At 42.5% G+C, this 21,133-nt stretch overlaps 1 long non-coding RNA gene and 1 pseudogene across 1 annotated transcript; one reads left to right on the forward strand and one right to left on the reverse strand.

The window, feature by feature from the left end:
* Positions 1 to 785: 785 nt before the first annotated feature.
* Positions 786 to 2,798, forward strand: LOC131688224 (DEAD-box helicase Dbp80-like; annotated as a pseudogene).
* A 2,411-nt stretch (positions 2,799 to 5,209) lies between these two features.
* Positions 5,210 to 5,765, reverse strand: LOC131693025 (uncharacterized). Its single transcript, XR_009306136.1, has 3 exons — positions 5,614 to 5,765; positions 5,409 to 5,534; positions 5,210 to 5,345 (listed from the first exon to the last, which is right to left on the reverse strand). It is a non-coding gene; the product is annotated as an uncharacterized LOC131693025 (long non-coding RNA).
* Between the last annotated feature and the right edge of the window lie 15,368 nt (positions 5,766 to 21,133).

Here is a 21,133-nt window from a genome sequence, read left to right on the forward strand (position 1 = left end):
CATGACCATCATCCTAAAGGTCGGTAGCAATAACGTTCAGCCGACGGTACAACCTGGTCAGCAACCGCAATTAGTGCAATAGATCCAAGCCAAATGTAGAAGACCATTGACCAACTGCAAAAAAGATAGCAACATCACATTCAAACACAGTAGCAGCAGCATACTATACTGTTCCATGCGGTGTGCAGGAGGACTTTTTTATTCAGTTGGTGCGGCAAGGTGAGACATTTTTATTACCTTTTTTTATTTCGAAAGGATCAGTATCGTGTTTAGTACATTGTAATGTAATACCCTATTCTTCTTTAAAAAGCTCGAGTTCACTCATTTACGGATATTTTTTATTATGATTTTTTTCAGATCGAACACCAACATATGTTGTATATCATGGTAATCACCCAGCAAGAGAACGCAGTGATAATGGATCAACAGAAAACACAACATCAATATGCTCGGAAAGGACTTTCTCTTTCGGTATGTATTTACCAGTAGCATCCCTCCTCCAAACATTCCTTTGCATATCTAGATGTCCTTATCAATTCACAGAACAAACATAATGGCACGTCATGTTCAATCGGCTAACCGTTTGGAATAAGCGCTCATCATCGGTTTCATGGCAGGGAAGTGAGCAGGCAAAAGAAGGCATCGTTTTTTCCGCAAGGTCGCTCTGGTCAAAATTTCAGCGAATTGCAAGGAATAAACCATCCGAGGGACAGTACCTGTGCTGATTCAGGACGATTTCCCATACTTTGTACCTTGCTATTGAATTTTAATACCCGATCGAAACGATGGCAAGCGCTGCCGATAACTGGGTCAAAAAGAAATTTCTGCACTCGGTAAGTGTTTTTTTGTTATAACCTATTTTTGAAGCGATCATTGGGATGGGATGTGAATTTTTCTTTTTAATACAAATAGGTTAGCGAACTGAGTACATATCACCAAGGATAAGGATTCAGAGCCGGCGGCTGGCAGTCCAGAGAAAGAGAATGCGGAAAAACCTAGTCCACCGGCAGTAGAACCAAAGCTGCACCTGATGTTTGGAGTTCGGTAGCTACGGAAATTCTGACTCTAGCAGCTCCAGAAGAAAAACAAGCTGCAAGAGAAAATGGAGAAACAGATTCCTCCGCGGAAGATGGAGAGGCATTCAAGTAAGTCGAAATCTGCAGAAAATTTTGATTAGGCCATTAGGAACATTGAGAGCCTCTCTTTGTTTACTTTCTCCTTCGATTATTATGACGTCACTATAACACTTTGCACTAATTTTCCAGTACATAGCCGATGGTTTTTACTAAAATATTAGGCAAAGAGTTGAGTACTAAATATTGAAACGACCGAGTAATAAACAGAAGAGAAAGACCCCAAAGAGAATCTCATTGATGCTTACGTCCTATTCTAAATTTTCTCCCGAAATATTCAGTATCAGCTTTAAAATTATCCATGACTAATCTTTTAGCCCGGCGGATGCAAGTTTGCTAATGAAAAATGTTCGTTAAGGTCTAGTAGAATCAAAGCTGGATCTGGAGGTGCAGCGGAAGGATTGGTTGGTTAAAACTTTCGAAGCTTTGCACATGAAGCAGGAATTACTACAGAGAGTCTATGCGATGGGTTTCAACGCCCCTTCCAAGATTCAGGAGATGGCTGTACCTACTCTGTTGACCGGTCCGCCACGGAATATAATCGCCCAGAGTCAGTCGGGAATAGGAAAAACCGCTGCCTTCGTGCTGGCAATGCTCAGTTGAGTCCATCAGTTAAAAAACTATCTGCAGGTGATTTGCCTTTCCCCCACGTATGAGCTGGCAATTCAGAAGGGGGAAGTAGATGCCAAAATGGCAAAGTTTTGTCCGGAAATCAAACTTCCTTACGCCGTTCGCGGTGAGGAGACCATCAAAGGGGCGAAGCTGACTAATCATATCATCATCGGAACACCCGGCAAGCTAATGGACTGGGGTATAAAGTTCAGGACGTACGACCTAGTTTTCCCTTTTTGTACTGGACGAGGCGGGTGTTATGGTGGGTGTTCTTCTTGGCCACGTACGAGCGCGAGGTGATGGAGTTTGTCGAGTACATCGTACCCAATCCGATAGTCATTCGGCAGGCGCGGGAGCAAAAATCACTCGATAACATCAAACAGTACTACGTCAAGTTCCGCAACGAGGACGAGAAATTGTGTGATTACCGTCGGACAAGCGATCATTTTCTGTCATATGATGTATAGGACAGTTGTAAACTCCAAGTAAACTTATTTTCAGAACTGTTAATCGATCGAAACAGGTACGCAAAACGGCCGGTTGGTTGACCGGCAGGCTGTCCCAGGATGGTCACTCGGTAGCGGTACTGTCCGGTGATCTAACGGTGGAGCAACGGTTGGACGCTCTGGATCGATTCCGAACCGGACTAGAGAAGGTACAGATTATAACGAACGTTTTGTCCAGGGGTAAGTTCCACCACTTGATTCTGGCTACAGCACCAGGTTACGGAGAGATTCTTTCGTCTTAGGTATCGACGTCGAACAGATGACCATTGTCGTCAACTTCGACCTGCCGATGGATCAGCAGGGACGAGCCGATTGCGAAACGTATCTACATCGAATTAGACGCACCGGTAGATTCGGTAAGTGTGACTCATTCTCGTGATCCTATAGATTGTATTTCTTCCCACTTCTTTAACAGAACGGAATCACCATCAACCTAGTGGGCAGTGATCGAAGCATGATGATTTGCAGATCAATCAAAAAACACTTCCGGAAAAAGATTCAGTTGCTAGACGCGGAGAATTCGGACGAAATTGAAAAGATCGCACCGTATGTTTTCGACCAGCTACTGGTGAAAGGCGTAGGAGCTTTTTTGGGTCATACTTGTTTTGATTCTGAATTTATAATTTTATTATTTTTTTTATTTCTTGACCTGACATAAGGTATACAAATGTAACCAACAGGGTATCGTAAGCTAATAAATTTACAATTACAATTTAGCTCTACCCAGTTCTATCCAAACATTTGAAAAGGGCCTAACTGCAAAATGTAACAAATTGAAATTTCATGTTATCCATTAACAAATATCTACCCGAGCACGTACATAACGCAACATTTGATTATGAAGAATTTTGATAGCGATTTTACAACAATTTATAAAAGGGCCTAATTGATTTTTATGACCGAACTGATTATGAAAGGACCTAACTTATTGAAAAGTGCCTAACTAGCAATACACTCGTTTTAAATGGATTATAACGTATTGTATTATAACTGATTGTAAAAGGCTTTTAACATCTTTTCCATAATTTACATACAGGGCCAATCTGATTTTATGATGTTCAGTGGGGTCAATCTGACCATCAATTTAGAATTCAGTTAATGGTTATAACTTTCAGTTAAATGGACTTTTAAGAACCCGACTTTGTTTTTTATTTTATTTTGTCGTTGAACGGCCAGTAGAGAAAGCGGTGGAAAAATTATCCGAAAGACTAACCTTGAAGCAGAAGATGAAAAATATTTTGCTCATTATCATGTGAATCAAAATTCCAAGAAGACAAAACATAGCTATAAAAACACAAAAAGATATCTTAACTGATATATGCTTTGAAGCGATTCAAGGCGAAAGTGACTGGGTTTGAATTTAGTATATTTTTACATTTATTTATTCCTTCATTATTTACTTATATGTTCATTTATTTCTGGGGAAAATTTTCATTAAGTCGTATCGTAAGTAACAATGTTATTTTTTTGGTTTACTTTTTACTCTGTAATAAACCAAGCCGTTTAAACATTCGCCCCTTCGTTCTTTGCATAATGTGCTAGACGAAACCATCGTCCTTCGATATGTGCTGAAACATATGTGAAATGTGTAACCGTTGGTTCCATTGCTTAGGTTTTTGTTGTAAATATTATTTGTTTGTCTTTAGAACCTTCACGTTTTTTGTACTAATTTACACAACAACAGTAAGCAGGGTAGTGAAAGGGTGCGTACCGCTGCAAACTGTCAGCTTGACCCGGTAGCTAGCCGACCCTGCGATACCAGCAATAGAGTCGGTTCTGCCGTAGAGCCTTGTTCAATCGTTAGGTAACAATTGGCGCCCAACTAAAAGTCCGCGAAAGGTAATCAAGGGTTCGGTAGAGTTCAAAAATCTAAGGATTTTTCCGACGGGAGGTGGCAGGGATTCGTGTAAAGCACGAATGTTTGTGCCCTTCCACTGTCCCACTGCTCCAAAAGAAAAGAAAGTGAAAGTGACGATAAAACGCGATAAGAGGTCCTGAACGCCAAAGAGGACACTATACGCTTTCCAAAATCGTTTTCTGCGCGAAGAAATTCGTGTTTTTTGGTTTGCCTTGTGTGTCGTGAACCGTTAATTTTGATTCATTCCATGAAAATTCATAATTTTGCTTTACATACTGTACCGAATCCACATTAGTTTAACAATAGCACAAATTTTACATACCTTTTTGCAATAATTGAATCATTCATCATTTTATCATCTACGCTTTGCTCTATTTCACTTGTGATCCGCACACAATAGAGCGCACCGATGATATAAATTGAACCTTAAAAATTGATCAGCACAAAAATGATCAGAATACGCAGATCGGTTGGATGAGGATCAATCTACCTACGATCCATACCAATCTGCTAATCAAAATAAAATTGGAAGATTGCAATTGTGCATAGGAAGTCTTACTTCAGGACAGTCGCTCCCCGTTGGGTACTGATAGCAGTCCCAACCAGTGTAATACGCCCGGCTTCCATAGCCTGGGTTAATCTAGTAGTGAAATTGAACCTGGATGGTTAAATATTGAAACTTACCGCAAAGATAATAACGCGGGGAATAGGTGAAATTTTAACTGCATAAAATTTTGTCTGAAATGATGAGGCGGAGAATGAAGTTCGGACCATTTGAAAAGATAGGTTCGGATAGTTTAAAAAGAAGTTTATTTTAATCATTTACAGGTATTTTGATGGCCGATCGGGCCAGACCGTAAGAATTGAACGGCAGGATCGGATGTTGGCTATGGCCAGAGGGTACGGACGAAGTTTCCAATTTTTCTCTGGGGCCAACGATTTGGATCCTGTGATCCGTTTGTTTGCTGGTTGGTCCGATGGCATCATAAGTACTGTAAAGGAGAGAAAGAGAACAATTAGTTTGGAAAAGGAAGATGAACCGAACACGGAAGGAATTGAAATCTCGTCAGTTCGTGTTTCTTGTTCATACTTGCCTTTTTTATTTTACCACGGGTATCCATAGTCGCACTGGCCGATCCGGGGAACGATGGAGGGGTTAAATGTTTTGCCTTCCATCCGAGCGCCGACGGTGGAGATGCGATGAGTGGATGGCTCACTAGGTAAAATTGGCCATATCTGTAATAGAAAGAATGGCTCAATTATAACATCCAATTTTTTAATTTGTGCACTTTTACTTACCTGTAGTGCATCTTGCAAGTCAAGATGGCTTCATGGTTGATCCCGGGAAGATTTGATGGTTACTGCAGGTCAATCTTTCGCAGAAAAATTGCATCCTGGCAGCAAAATACCACCACTGGTTATGTCCTAAAAGAGACAATTTTTTAACAATGAACAGCTGTCGAAGGCTAAGTTTCGATATGTTCATTGATAATTTATCACTTACCTCGATTTTCGTTGAAAATTTGGCCGATTTCAACGATTATTGCACTGAAATTACACTTTTAGCACTTTCGTCACTAAATAAACATTGAGCATAACGATATGCTCCCATGACATTGGTGTGACGTTTTGTAGCTGACGTGAGAAACGTCAGGTTGCCCGCCGGTAGACTTGCCCGCCTGGGGGTTTGCCGTGGGAATCGAAAGTGATCTAAAAGTGTTGTAGATACATGTAAATAGGGTGTATACTATTTTGTTGCAAACTTTTGTAAATAGTTCGTCCAATTATTTAAAATGTAGTATTTTGTTTGTATAGTTGTTTTGTATATATAAATTTGATTTGTACATATTATGTTTGAATTTTTAATTTGTTTATTTATTATTATAATATGTTTGTAAATTATAATTATGGTTTCGCGCGTTGTAAATATGTTGTAAATATTGTTTGTAGAATTTTGTGTTCACTTTAAGCCGAGGATGATTTTAGGGAAGCATTTGATTTAAAAAAATGTAAAATCACTTTGTGCTTTCACATTTTTTTCACCGGAGTGGTGGATAGTGTAACCGTTGGTTCCATTGCTTAGGTTTTTGTTGTAAATATTATTTGTTTGTCTTTAGAACCTTCACGTTTTTTGTACTAATTTACACAACAACAGTAAGCAGGGTAGTGAAAGGGTGCGTACCGCTGCAAACTGTCAGCTTGTCTCGGTGGGTAGCTGAACCACCCAGCCTGGAGACGCGCGATGCTGAAATTTTAAAAATGGTTTTTGGATAAAAATTGGAGGGAAATGCATCTTAAAATTATTATAAAAGGACCAGCAGTTTCAAACTCTGGTCTCTTTTCTATCAGGCGTCCGTGTGCTGAAGTATATTTTATCCGGTGAAGTTAAGTGTATACCCCCCCCCCCTTTGGGGTGGGAAGTGTGTTATAACGTTTACAGCTGGTTCAGGTAATTCGGATTTTGACCGGAAGAGTCCAGCAGACCATTAAGCAACTTCGCGTTGCTATTTTCTTCACCAGGACCTCTTAGCGCCGCATCAAATCGTTCAGCACACGGTTCGGCACGCGAATCCGGGAGGATTCCGCGCCTAATCGTAAAGGACCGTCGTTCGTCATCCGGCGCTGCGCGCCTCCGCTTCATACCCTCGGGCAAAGGCCCTAATCGCAAAGGAGGGTCCCCTCTCGGTGGTGGCCATTGCGGTTAGCCGCGGTCACGCCGATGCTTGCCAAGGAGGGAAGACGCCTGCCTGCATCCAAGCCAGCAACGCCTGCTGGTCCGTCCACCCGCTGCATCTGGATCACCATCGTACCGGTACCGGGGCCTTCATCCGGCCAGTTTCGCCGACGTCCGCGAGGGGATCTCGCCCGTCGGCATCGTCAGCGTCGCGACGCACATCAACAGCAGCAGTAAAAGTACGGTACGTTGAGTGATAGCAGTAGTGCACACGCCACAATTAGAATACAAATTGTAAATTACACCCCACACCCACACACTACAAATACTCACAAATAAAAAGTGTATAAGAAAAGTGAATGGTCTTAGATCTTTGTTCTTGATCCGCGTTGCCCTTGATTACCCGGTAGCTAGCCGACCCTGCGATACCAGCAAAAGAGTCGCTTCTACCGATGAGCCTTGTTGCATCGGTAAGGTAACAAATGTTTATGTTAATGCCTATAAACCGAGAAATTATTCATTAATTTATTTACCAATTTAATTACTTATTGGTTTATTAATTTCTCTATTTATTTATTATTCATTTATATTTCAGTGTAGATGTCTCACAATCCTTTCTGATTATTTAGGTTAAATTTTCCTTAAGCGGGTCTGACAGTGCAAAATTTTAAAAAAAATCAGATTTTTATTTTTGGATATTTTGGATCCCTAAGACAAGAAATATATGCCCAAGAAAGGATTTACTCGAATTCAACTTGGTTCGACTGCTAGAGCCCATCAAACTACCAACTATCAATTTTCATATGAGGAGGCTGATAAAATCGGGTCTTTGGTGTATTTAATATTTTATGTTTTTTATTTTATATTTAATATTTATTATTGAATATTTAACATTTAACATTTGATATTTAATATATAAAATATAATATTCAATGTTTAATATACATATTCAATGCGTGATATTTAGTATTTAATGATCAATGTTTTATATTTGATATACAATACTCAATGATGATGAATGCTCTACTAGACTCGTCACACAAACGTCACATAAATGCGCGCATCACATAGCATCGCTTGAGAACTTCGCGATAATACAAACCCGGTCGCAAACGTGACCGTTCACACACACACCGTTACCCACCGTCTAGCATACAAAAAAGCAGCCTGGTGATTAAGTAAACGTGCTATAGCACATACGGTATTCTTGAAGTACAGCAGTTGTTGATCCGATTGGTTGACGATTCGTTTGACCTTCGGTTTTGTTAAGTGACTAATTTAGTTATATAATATAATCCAGTAATTTGGAATCACGATTCAGACCATGGAACACTTTCCCGGGATTCCTTAAACCTTCTCTAGTGTTTCATGCATTAAGAATTACCACGAATTACTTATGGCAATAAATTTGAATTACGATTCTCACAATTGTTATACCAAAAATAGGTTTGTATCCGTACTGATTATTGGTAGCATTCCCTGAGACTTCCAGAACCTTTAGTAGTAGCCATTGTTATCATAATCGATTTTTAACGTCAGCCAAAGTTTAAAGCCTAGAGTTTGGTTCGACCTGAAACCGATTGAGTCGGAGTCGGTTGTTATATTTGCGCTGGAATCCATTCCGGATTCAGAAACGTGTTTCGAAAGGTAGTTTCCCCGAGACATGTGAAAGCGGTAAAGGCGGCCAAGGCAATCAGATTTGCTTCTTAATGGTCAAACGCCGATTTAGACTTATGATTACAATAGATTTGGTTTGAGCGAATTTCGATCATTTCCCTGGGTCTTCTAGAACCGGTAGAAGCAGCCAATTTAGATAAAAAATGGCCAGCCAATGATTTAAATTTCCGATTGCAGGAATTGTGCTGTCTAAATTGATCAGACAACTTCCCCGAGTCATCCGGAACCGTCACAAATAAGCATTATAATTAATCATGCTCGAAATATGAGTACGTCACTTCCCTGAGAGCTTCATGAATGGCAAATAGGTTTACAATTGTTACCGATTACATACACATCCGTGATGAATTAATAAAATACATAATTTAAAACATTCATATGACAGCAGAAATATAAAAAAGAAATAAACAACAGCTGATGTCGTTTTTCAGTTATCAAAAGCGACATCTAACAGCAAACACACAGACTAGTTTTCGCGAGCAAATGTCAAAATTCCGCACGGAAGAAGGAGAAATATTTCGCGACCTCATTTCGCAAGAGGTGCATACTAAGCTTAAGCCGGAACTCAAATTTTTTTTCAAAGGGGCACCCCATGAAATTTCAGAAATCGAATTCGCATTTTTGATGCCAAACACCTTTAAAATGCATGAAACGTCGAGATTTTATGTTACCTCGAAAAATTTTTTTTTATAAGAAGCGACTTTTTGGGACTTTGCCGATTTCGCACCTTTTTTCAGTTCAATATTACCGTGGCTGTTTTTTCTTTTTCAAAATTTTAGAACTCGAATAATGATTTATTTTCCTGTATATAGTTGTCATGTGATGTATAATAATAAAATGTAATATATGCATTTAAAAGTTTTTAATGAATATGAACAACGCACACATTCTCGTGATTCATGATTGAGAAAGGCACAATTGCACCGCTAGGTGGATTAAAATAGGTTTTTTTATAAGATTCATGTTGGTAATATTTATGAAAGAAGCACAGCTTCATTATACTCAGGCTAATGTATGTCCAGCATCTAAATAAGAAATATTACACTGTCTGTGTTGAAGTATTCAATATCTTTGAATTTTAGATTGATTTTAGTTTTTGCAATAAAATTATTTGAAATAAAGGACATTTTTTACTACAATTTCTTACTGTTCAATGTCTCCAGCGGTGTCCTCATGGCGACCTACTTTGTCTTGTTGGTAATAAATACGATTATTAGTTCTTATTTCGACAGTAACTAGTTGTCTAGGCCAGCTTAACAGCAACGCCTTCTAAGAATGCCGGGTGTTTATTGAACAACCGTCCAACGCATTGAGCTAACGAAGGATGACTTAGACATCGTATGTGAACAAAGTACTTTTCAAGTAAATTTCAACGAAATACATCCAGCTGAAGAAACAATTATCGGGAAAACCCGTAAAATAATTGATCTTCCAACCCAAACCGACACGGTCCACTATCACTTCGTTCGCAATCATCCTTAGTCCGACACGTTTCAACTGTTGCGGTGAGAGGACTTGAAATCTGATTTAATTTTGCCAAGTTTAGGACTCGGTGGTTTGCCATGCTTTTCCTACGGTGGGTGGGCAGAGAAACAAGGTACCTACATCGAAGTTGAAAGCATGATGAAAAAATAACAATCTCAATTTTCTATCCCACTGGAGTTATCTCGTCGGAAGGGCGTCTTTATCTGGGTCATTATTCTTGTCCATTTTCTGTTGTTCTTCCTGAGAGTAGGATTTGCGAAATTGAATTTTTCGCTTTTCTTATCTACTGAAAATTAATTCAATGTATTCAGGTAACAATCAGGTTTAATTTGAAGGTGAGCTTCAACCACAAATAAAAATGCGCAAAACATAACTTTAATCAAAATACTAAAAGTTTGTTAAAATACTAATGCCCTCTTGAGTGAAATCTACAACGTTCCTGTCAGTCTATTGATAAAGCTTGGGAAGAAACTAAACTAACGAGCTTATACCAGACGAAGAGATTCCTAGTTCATCGGTCAACTCCCTCATTGCACTGCATTTCTATGACTGCTCTCGTCCTCAACTCAAAAGAGTCTCATATTTTCCATTCAACTTCCCACGACTTGATCTAGCCAGGATTATTTTTAGTAGGAATGTCTCGGTATTCCCTGTCTCTCCTACCTTCGTCCTACTCCCGATGGAACTAAGTTATCACCATAACTTCGCGAGCATTTTTTTCAAGAACCGTTGCGGATAGGTATCTTCTCTTTCCAAACCACACGGTTGACGAAGAATCTGCTCCGATAGGTGCTTCGTGTCTCGCCGCTCCGATTATGGGACCTTCCACGATGCTGCCGCTGCTGCTGCTGTAAGACTTCACTACCTCCTTGTGTGTGTGTGATAAATGATAAATTACACTTTACGACGAGAACATAAAATATCTATAAATCAACTTTATGACCGAGCGCCGCTCGGCGACTGCTATGCGAAAAATGGGTTTTTCCGCCGAAAGTATAGATTTTCATTTTTCTCTCGCCTACCTTGCTTGGCACTGGCGGAAGCGTAGCAGGCTGAGGGAAAATCGCATTTACCATGCGGCTGGCTCATAGAGGCGTATTCAGGGGTTGGTTAAAGTTTTCAACGTGGATGACTAAGGACCTACAATTTATGCATAGCAAAGAGAGGAAACGTCACGGATCCATACTTATTATTACATTTCCCCATCTGGTCCCTTGCTACCACCTACATCATAACGCTGTTTTTTCTTACTCTAGTTAAGAAAAACCGTCAAGGGCAAAATAAGACCTGGCGAAAATCGGAAATTACTACCAATACTGTCTGCTGCTCTACGGTACCTACCTACCTACCTACGGAGCGTGGTAGTAAATTTCGCAGACTTCCGAAAGTGAAACCTCATTTCGAAATGACGAAGGCATTTTTCACCATCATCCACGAAATATGTCCGCTGGCTGTTGCGGGCTGCGCAAAACAAATAGGGAATCATATTCTTTTACTTCGGGCATTCGGCGGCTGGGGCTTCTTTCACTGGCAAAGTAGCAAAACCAGTACTTAGTGGAGTTTGAAGTGGGTGATAAATGTGAACGTTGGTGTGGAAAATTTATGGTTATCTCATGGTAACGTGAGCATAATGTGATTGGTTGGAAAGGACCTGCAATTTGTTCGAGAGGAGTGATTTTTCTTTTCCGGGAAATTCGGTGGACAAATCGGTCAAATTTTTTAGGGCGGCGGAACAAAGTATTGTAAAGTTTCTTTTTTGCCTTTCTAAAGAAAGGCTGTGCAATCACTCCAAAAATCGATTTTCAAACCGAGGCCCGAAGGACCGAGTGTCATATCCCATTCGATTCAGTTCGTCGAGATCGCTAAATGTCTGGCTGTGTGTGTCAAATAATGTCACTCAATTTTCTCAAAGATGGCTGAACCGATTCGCACAAACTCAGTTTCAAATGAACGGTATAACGCTCCCATAAGACGCTATTGAATTTTTTGTTGATCGGACTCCTGGTTCTGGAGTTATGGGTTGAAGAGTGTGGTCACACAGCAAATTCCCATATAAGCAGGTAATCCTATGATGTCCGAAGAATGTAACACATATTAAAATACGTTCAACATTACTTGGGTTTGCGGGTCTAGATCATTAATGAACAATTAAAGTAGTTTTGACCACATTAGTCACCTATGACGAATCCTGATGCCCCCTGGGAACTCGCCATGTTCCCGAGCTAATGTCACACCTATTTGCCAGCAAAATCTTAACCGATGCTTACAAACTTGATTTCAAATGAAAGAAATTAAAGGGTTGTGCACAAGACACGACCGCAGTCACATTGAAAATGCAGCGTTTTTGGTATGGCTTTCGCTTAGTGGCAGGGTTGTCACATTCCCTAATTTTCTTAAAGGTTTTGCAGAAATCATCGGGGATTACTATTTTGAATATTTGCTTATATTACAATTCGCTGGTAAAGGAACAGAATTAACAAACTTTATACAAGTTAATTAAAGAAATTTTCTAATTGAATTCTTTTTCCATTATATATTCGTCCTAATAAGGACGGTTTGCTAATAACCATGTTTTGGGTTACGGACGAAAATCCTATGGAACGATTTGAGCCTTGCCTGCACGACTAATATTAACGGTATGCACCATCAGTTCGCCATCTCTCTTCGGTTCCGCCATCGTCAGTTGGAACTGCGAACAAAATCCTTCCAGCGGACAGATAAACGTTCCCCTTCTGTAGCTCTATCCTACAAGCAATAGTAGCGATAATCTAATTGGTTCTGCCAGCAGAGCAGGCATGGCAATGAAGGAATTCGGTCAAAAATATTCCTTTTATATCAAGCGATGGAATGTATAAATGATAGTCCTATATTATGAATGTCGAGATGCGGTCCGTGTTAGGGAAAGTCTAGCACAAATTTGTGAAAATTGTATGCGTTTATCCCTATTTATTCCATATTTACGGATTTTTGGTCGACAATGACTGGGCAGTGCGTAAGCCTCTTGTACCTGAAGGCATAAAATAGACCCCACTTGCGGTCCTTAGCTTTCTGCCCAGTAACTCCTAGCCCTGGCCTCCTCGTGGCGTCGACTGGGATACGAGTAACCTTAGTGAAGATCGGGTAACCAACGGAACTTTGGTCGTATGCTGGCAAGGAAGGGGGGGTTACCCTTCTTCGGAAGGTGTAAACCTGTCCTGGTGCCCAGGTGGGACCTTAAGCAGTCCTGGCACGATGGCCCACCGGCGAGACAGGTGGTTGGCGTAGGCCCTATAAGCCGCCCCTTAAAAAACCCACATAACGAACAATACAGAAGAGAATACGACCCAGAACAATCGGCAACGACCCAGGCGACGAATAAAGGATCACGATTGGAAACTCGGAACATGGAACTGCAGATCGCTCGGCTTCGCAGGATGTGAAAGGATAATCTACGACGAGCTACACCCCCGCAACTTCGATATCCCACAACGATGTGTGAATTTCGCAGCCTCCCGTGGAATGGTAGTTCGAAGCACCTTCTTCCCTCGCAAAGATATCCACAAAGTCACCTGGAGATCACCGGACCAAGTAACAAAAAATCAAATCGACCACGTTCTAATCGACGGTAGATTCTTCTCGGACATCACAAACGTCCGCACTTACCGCAGTGCGAATATAGATTCGGACCACCACCTGGTTGCAGTATGCTTACGCTATGTCCGTGATTGAATTCGTTCGGGTGATGTTAATTGTTGTGGTCTAATTAAATCAATTTTCGATCAGGAAAAAGATCAATTACCGCCGCAAAATTGACACCAGCGGGTGCGCGGAAAAGTTTTCTGTAAGGTGATACGGTTTGATTAACGTTTAAAGTGCAATCGACTTAACTAAAGCGATAAAACGCTTTGCTATTGCTACCGGTCAGACACAACTGGCTTATTATTGCTTCGTTGGCCCGTCGCGGGGCGTGTGCAGTGCGTGTGCCTTGAAAATTTCGTCAGCAAGTGATCGTGTGTATTGTTTCGGCGGCTGCGATCACATCCTACATGAGAAATGTGCGGATCTCAATACCGCTAGTGTAAGTGCCCATAAAAGCAATAATGCGATATGTGTGTTTTGACTGTCGTAAAAAACAGTCTTGCCTGAATGATGTGCTGAAAAAATGCGGGAACTACAGAGCGCGGTTGCTGAACTGCAGAAGGCACAACATGAGCTGACCAACAAGTTGTTGAATGAATGCGTGAGTAGAATCGAAAGCGGGATCAAGCAGCAACTTGCGGACCTTTTCCAGTCTAGCAAACAAGGGTCCGTGAATGTTAACTCAGACGAAAACTTAAATGTTCGTTCATATGCTGACGTCGTTCAAGCCAATGTGGGCCACCCCGCATCAATTAGAAAGAGGAAAGCTGCCGTCATGACTGCAGGTGATCTTCCGGTGCACAAACAGTCAAACTCTAATTGCGACTCCATGGAAGTAGGTCAACTTCGGTCGGGCAAACGTCGATTTTTGACTGTTCCACCTAGCAGTGATAACCTTGGCAATGAGAATACGCCCAAAAGCGCACCCCTGTGTAACTTTGCAGAAACACATCCAGCTAAGTCCAATGCAATTGTGAAGCGAGAGCGAACAGTCATCATTAAACCAATCGAGCAGCAAGTTGCGACTGTTACAAAGCAGGAAATTCAAGGCAAGCTTGACCCAGTTTCATTGGGTGTCAAAGAGGTATATTACCGACCCAATGGAGAAGCAACTGTTAGGTGTGACTCCCGTGAATCAGCGCTTAAATTGCTCAGTACAGTGAAAGCGAATCTGTCTGAGAAGTATAACGCCGACGTCCAGAAAGCTCTAAAACCCAGAGTAAAAGTTGCTGGTTTTACTGACGACATCACTGCGGAAAACTTCGTGGAAAAATTAATTCAGCAAAATAATTTTCCTCAGCCTGCCAACCTGATGGTGATACGAATTGTGCGAAACGAAAAACACACAGATAATCCGATGTCTGCCATTATTGAAACTGATGCCAAAACATTCGAAAAGCTGATGCAACTACAACATGTCAACTTGGGTTGGATGCGCTGCAAGATCTCTGAATGTGTAAACGTGCTCCGCTGTTATCGCTGCTCGGAGTACGGCCATAGAGCTGCCACATGCAAGAAGTCCCCATGCTGTCCGATTTGCGCTGAAGGGCATGAGCACAAAGAGTGTGTCTCAGATATCCAAAAATGCATTAATTGTCACAATGCAAATGTGACAAGAAATCCTGAAGATCAAACGCCAACTGATCATGCTTCCTGGAGTTCTGAGTGCCCCCTGTATCAAACTCGACTTAGGAAGTCACGCCGTATTATTGACTACAGTACATAGCAACTAGCGCAACACGGCGAAGCCGCCCAGTTTTCCGACCGATGTAATCAGCAAGAATCTGCCACCGACACCCATATGATTGACACGGAACATAGATGTTATAGCAGCGACCTTTCCCGGTCAGGTAAAGCTAAGGAGGGTATATGTCCTCCCGGAGCTATTCGAGATACTGCGCGCCCTGAATCTGGTCTACAATTGCAGTTTGCCAACGAACGGAATCAGCTTGACTCCATCACCGACTCCCATCTGTTTGCCATGGAATTTGGATGTTATGGCGGAGACCTTTCCCGGTCAGGTAAAGCTAAGGAGGGTATATGTCCTCCCGAAGCTATTCGAGATACTGCGCGCCCTGAATTTGGTCTACAATTGCAGTTTGCCAACGAACGGAATCAGCTTGACTCCATCACCGACTCCCATCTGTTTGCCATGGAATTTGGATGTTATGGCGGAGACCTTTCCCGGTCAGGTAAAGCTAAAGAGGGTATATGTCCTCCCGAAGCTACTCGAGATACTGCGCCCCCTGAGTTTGATCCACCATTGCAGCCTGCCAACATACGTAATCAGGTCAACTACGTCACCGACACCCACCCGTCTACAACAGCACTTGAAGGACACGGCATCAACCTTTTCCGGTCAGATAACAACGCTCTAAACAAGTCAGACCAACTCGAAGGACATGGAATTCCTGTATCCGTTTCCTCAGGTAAATACAATGAATGTATATGTCCTTCCGAAGTAGGACATACAGATGCTGCCCCCGTTGAAAGCCCACCCCATTTACAGGCATTTGCTTCCACAATCACTCGATCTACCACCGTTCAACCGTCAGGAGAAAACTTGCAGGGACATCTTAAAATCTACTATCAGAACGTGAGAGGGCTACGCACAAAAATTGATGAGCTGTTCGTCGCTGCTTCGGATGTTAATCACGATGTTATTGTTCTGACCGAAACGTGGCTGAATGATCAAATCAACTCGCTCCAATTATTTGGCTCAAGGTACTCTGTATATCGTAACGATCGCGATCCTAATAGTGCAGGGAAGAAACGTGGTGGTGGTGTGCTCATTGCAGTTTCCAACCGACTCTCATCCAAACACAAAAATGACACTCACAATCTCGAACAACTCTGGGTAAATATCCGTGGCCCCTATACTAATCTCTGTGTGGGTGTTGTATATATTCCTCCCGATTCCGCAAGTGATGTAGAAGTTATTCAGAAGCACATAGACTCCGCACTTGCCATTGCAACTTCCATTGAACCCAACACGGCACATCTACTATTTGGTGATTACAACCAGCCTGGACTTCTTTGGAAGAGCACTCCTTCCGGGTATGCTTTCCCAGACCTTTCTGAATCAACCTTTTCGAGGGCGAGTACTATCTTACTGGACGGAATGTCTGTACTGAACATGCGACAAATGTCTACAGTGAATAATAGGCGAAATCGAATCCTGGACCTCCTGTTTATAAATGAAGAAGCTTCAATGAACTGTACCGTATCAGAGGCACTTGAGCCTTTAGTTGCTGTAGACGCACATCATCCTCCACTTCTGGTAACGCAGATTTGTCCGCAGCTGGTTCTCTATGACGAGATGGAGGATGTAAGGGAGTTCAACTTTTCGAAGACTGACTTCTCTAGTCTTCATAACTCACTACAAACAATCCACTGGGAGACTTTCTTGAATTTCGCGATCGATGTAGATGCTGCCGTAGAAAAACTCTCACTGGTGTTAAAACAGCTTTTCAGTATACATGTGCCTGCACCTCGTCCCCGAACAAAACCACCATGGTCCAACAACCGGCTACGTAAACTGAAAAGATTGCGAGCTGCTGCGCTTCGACATTACACTATTCGAAGAAACCCAATCACAAAAAGGGAGTTCACTATAGCCAGTAACAGCTACAAAACATATAACCGCTTTCTCTACTCAAGACACGTAGCACAAACCCAATCGAACCTAAAACGAAACCCAAAACAGTTTTGGTCCTTTGTAAATGGGAAACGTAAAGAAAATAAGCTTCCTTCCAGTATGTTCCTCGCAGGTGAACCGTCCAATACTCCCAGCGGTATCTGTAATTTGTTCGCAAAACATTTCTGGAGTGTGTTTAAAAATGAATCGGCTAGTTCAACTCAGGTGGACTGAGGCGTTCAAGATGTCCCTCGCGATGTAATCAATTTTGGAAACATTCAATTTACTGACGAAGACATTATGGCTGCCATAAGCAAGTTAAAGTCCTCTACATCGGTGGGGCCAGATGGGATTCCTTCCATTATACTGAAAAAATGCGCAAGCGCATTGTGTACACCTTTTCGACTAATCTTCAACCAATCACTGTCGCAATCAGTGTTTCCCGTGTGTTGGAAAAAATCAGTAATGTTTCCCGTTTTTAAAAAAGGTGATAAGCAAAATGTTGCGAACTATCGTGGTATAACCTCGCTCTGCGCTGGATCAAAGTTGTTTGAGATCCTAGTACGAAATATGCTCTTTCGTGAGACCAAAGCATACATATCGAAGGACCAACATGGTTTTTTTGTAGGCAGATCAACAACCACCAATCTAGCCCAATTTACATCGTACTGTATTAAAAACATCGAAGATGGATCACAAGTAGACACTATATACACTGATCTTAAAGCTGCCTTCGATCGTGTAGACCACTCTCTTCTTCTGGCAAAGATCGAGCGACTGGGTGCTCCATCAAATTTTACAGGATGGCTTAAATCATATCTCGTAGATCGTTCTCTGTCCGTGAAATTAGGAAGTAACGTGTCATATAGCTTCATCAACTTGTCGGGTGTACCTCAAGGGAGCAATCTCGGACCGTTGCTTTTTTCTTTATTCTTCAACGACGTCTGCTATGTTATACCCCCAGGGTGCAAACTCATATATGCTGATGATCTCAAACTCTTTCTCATTGTGCGGTCAATAGAGGACTGCATCGAACTTCAACGACATCTAGATGCTTTCTGTAACTGGTGTAATCGCAACTTGTTGGCTCTCAGTGTGTCCAAATGCTCTATAATATCTTTCACGCGCAGAAAAAATCCAGTTCTCTGGAGCTACAACATCGCCGGCCAATTGCTAGAGAGAGTGTCAGTTATCAGAGACCTTGGTGTACTCCTGGACTCGCAACTGACATTCAGAAACCATTACTCTCACGTTATAGCGCAGGGAAATAGAAACCTTGGCTTCATAATAAGAATCGCCAACGAGTTTACTGATCCATATTGTCTGCGGGCATTGTATTTTTCACTTGTTCGGTCTGTCCTGGAAGCTTCCGCAGCCATTTTGTGTCCTTATACGAGCATTTGGACTAACAGAATTGAAGCAGTACAAGCAAGATTCCTCCGCTTTGCTCTTAGAACTTTGCCGTGGCGTAACCCAATAGAGCTACCACCATACATTGATCGCTGTCGTCTGCTCGATATGGAAACTCTGGCAAAAAGGCGAAATACATCCAGAGCGATATTTGTTGGGAAAATATTGACTGGCCAAATGGATGCCCCAGATATTCTCTCACAAATCCTTAGATCACGTAACTTTTTAAGACTAGACTTTCAGCGCACCGAGTACGGTCAGAACGAACCCATAAGGGCGATGTGTAATGTTTCCAATAGTGTGTATGACCATTTCGATTTTTATGTTTCTAGTGATGTTTTCAAGAATAAACTTAGGAGATTGACTTAGCTTATAAGATTATGTGAAAATATTTCTGTAATGTTATTGAAATGCTGTATACCTTGTATGTAATTTTGTTAATTTGTAATGTCAGTTCATTGTTATTGTAGGAAAAACATGCGAAAAGATTATGGGTTTTTACGCGCATTCGAGGTCTGCTTCTGAAGTGAACCTTGAAATGGGCTTTTCCCATACAACAACATTAAATTTCATGTAGACCAACATGGGTCAGATGAAAAATGGAAATAAATAAATAAAAAACTTTCGACAGTGCATAGCTCTCGTCGAAGCCGAACGCCGCGGCTAAACATCGGGCAGAACTCAGTTTTCCGGACCAAAAAGCGCCAGCAGGAAGACCGAGATCGCGAAGCGATGGAGCAGCTGTACCGCGCTAAAGACACACGGAAATTCTACGAGAAGGTGAACCGCTCGCGCAGGGGACACGTACCACAGGCCGACATGTGCAGAGATACAAACGGGAATCTTTTCACGGACCAGTGTGAGGTGATCCAGAGGTGGCGGCAGCACTACGAAGAACACCTGAACGGCGATGCAGCAGACGACGAGGATGGCACGGTAACGCACCTGGGAGCACGCGCGGAAGACATCCGTATCTCCAAGAAATCCAGGAGGAGATCAGCCGGCTCAAAAATAATAAAGCCGCTGGGGTTGACCAAATACCAAGCTAAAGCGCTGCACTGGGTGATTACCAAGATTTGGGAGGAGGAGATTTTACCGGAGGAGTGGATGGAAGGTGTCGTGTGTCCTATCTACAAAAAGGGCGACAAGCTGGATTGCTGTAATTACCGAGCAATCATCCTGCTGAACGCCGCCTACAAGGTACTCTCCCAAATACTATGCCGTCGACTATCACCAATTGCAAGAGAGTTCGTGGGGCAGTACCAGGCGGGTTTCATGAGCGAACGATCTACCACGGACCAGGTGTTTGCTCTTCGTCAAGTACTACAGAAATGCCGCGAGTACAATGTGCCCACACATCATTTGTTCATCGACTTCAAAGCCGCATACGACACTATCGATCGAGATCAGCTATGGCAGATTATGCACGAGTACGGATTCCCGGACAAACTGACGCGATTAGTGAAGGCGACGATGGATCGGGTGATGTGCGTAGTACGTATCTCAGGGACGCTCTCGAGTCCCTTCGAATCACGCAGAGGGTTACGGCAAGGTGATGGTCTCTCGTGTCTGTTATTCAACATCGCGCTGGAAGGTGTAATAAGAAGAGCAGAGATCGACACGAGTGGTACGATTTTCACAAAGTCCGTTCAGCTACTTGGCTTCGCCGATGACGTTGATATTATTGCACGAAACTTTGAGAAGATGGAGGAAGCCTACATCAGACTGAAAAGAGAAGCCAAGCGCGTCGGACTTGCCATCAACACGTCGAAGACAAAGTACATGATAGGAAGAGGTTCACGAGAAGAGAATGAGAACCGCCTGCTTCGAGTTTGCGTCGGTGGCGACGAAATCGAGGTGGTTGAAGAGTTCGTGTACTTGGGCTCACTGGTGACCGCCGACAATGATTCCAGCAGAGAGATTCGTAGACGCATCGTGGCAGGAAATCGTGCTTACTTTGGGCTCCGCAAGACACTTCGGTCGAACAGAGTTCGCCGTCGTACGAAGTTGACCATCTACAAGACGCTGATTAGACCGGTAGTTCTCTACGGGCACGAGACCTGGACCATGCTCGTGGAGGACCAACGCGCACTTGGTGTCTTCGAACGGAAAGTGCTGCGTACCATCTACGGTGGAGTGCAGATGGAAGACGGCACATGGAGACGGCGAATGAACCATGAGTTGCATCAGCTGTTGGGGGAGCCGCCCATCTGTCATACCGCGAAAATCGGACGACTACGGTGGGCCGGGCACGTAGCCAGAATGTCGGACAATAGCCCGGTGAAAACAGTTCTCAATTGCAATCCGACCGGTACAAGAAGACGTGGCGCGCAGCGAGCACGATGGATCGACCAGGTGAAAGACGATTTGCGGACCCTTCGCAGACTGCGTGGCTGGCGACGCGCGGCCATGGACCGAGTGGAATGGAGGAATCTTTTGTATACGGCACAGGCCACTTCGGCCTTAATCTGTTAATAAATAAATAATAACATGAAGACAACATTGAACTCATGCTGATTAAGC

The sequence above is a fragment of the Topomyia yanbarensis genome, chromosome 3 (assembly GCF_030247195.1).
Source record: "Topomyia yanbarensis strain Yona2022 chromosome 3, ASM3024719v1, whole genome shotgun sequence".
Taxonomy (NCBI): Eukaryota; Metazoa; Arthropoda; class Insecta; order Diptera; family Culicidae; genus Topomyia; species Topomyia yanbarensis.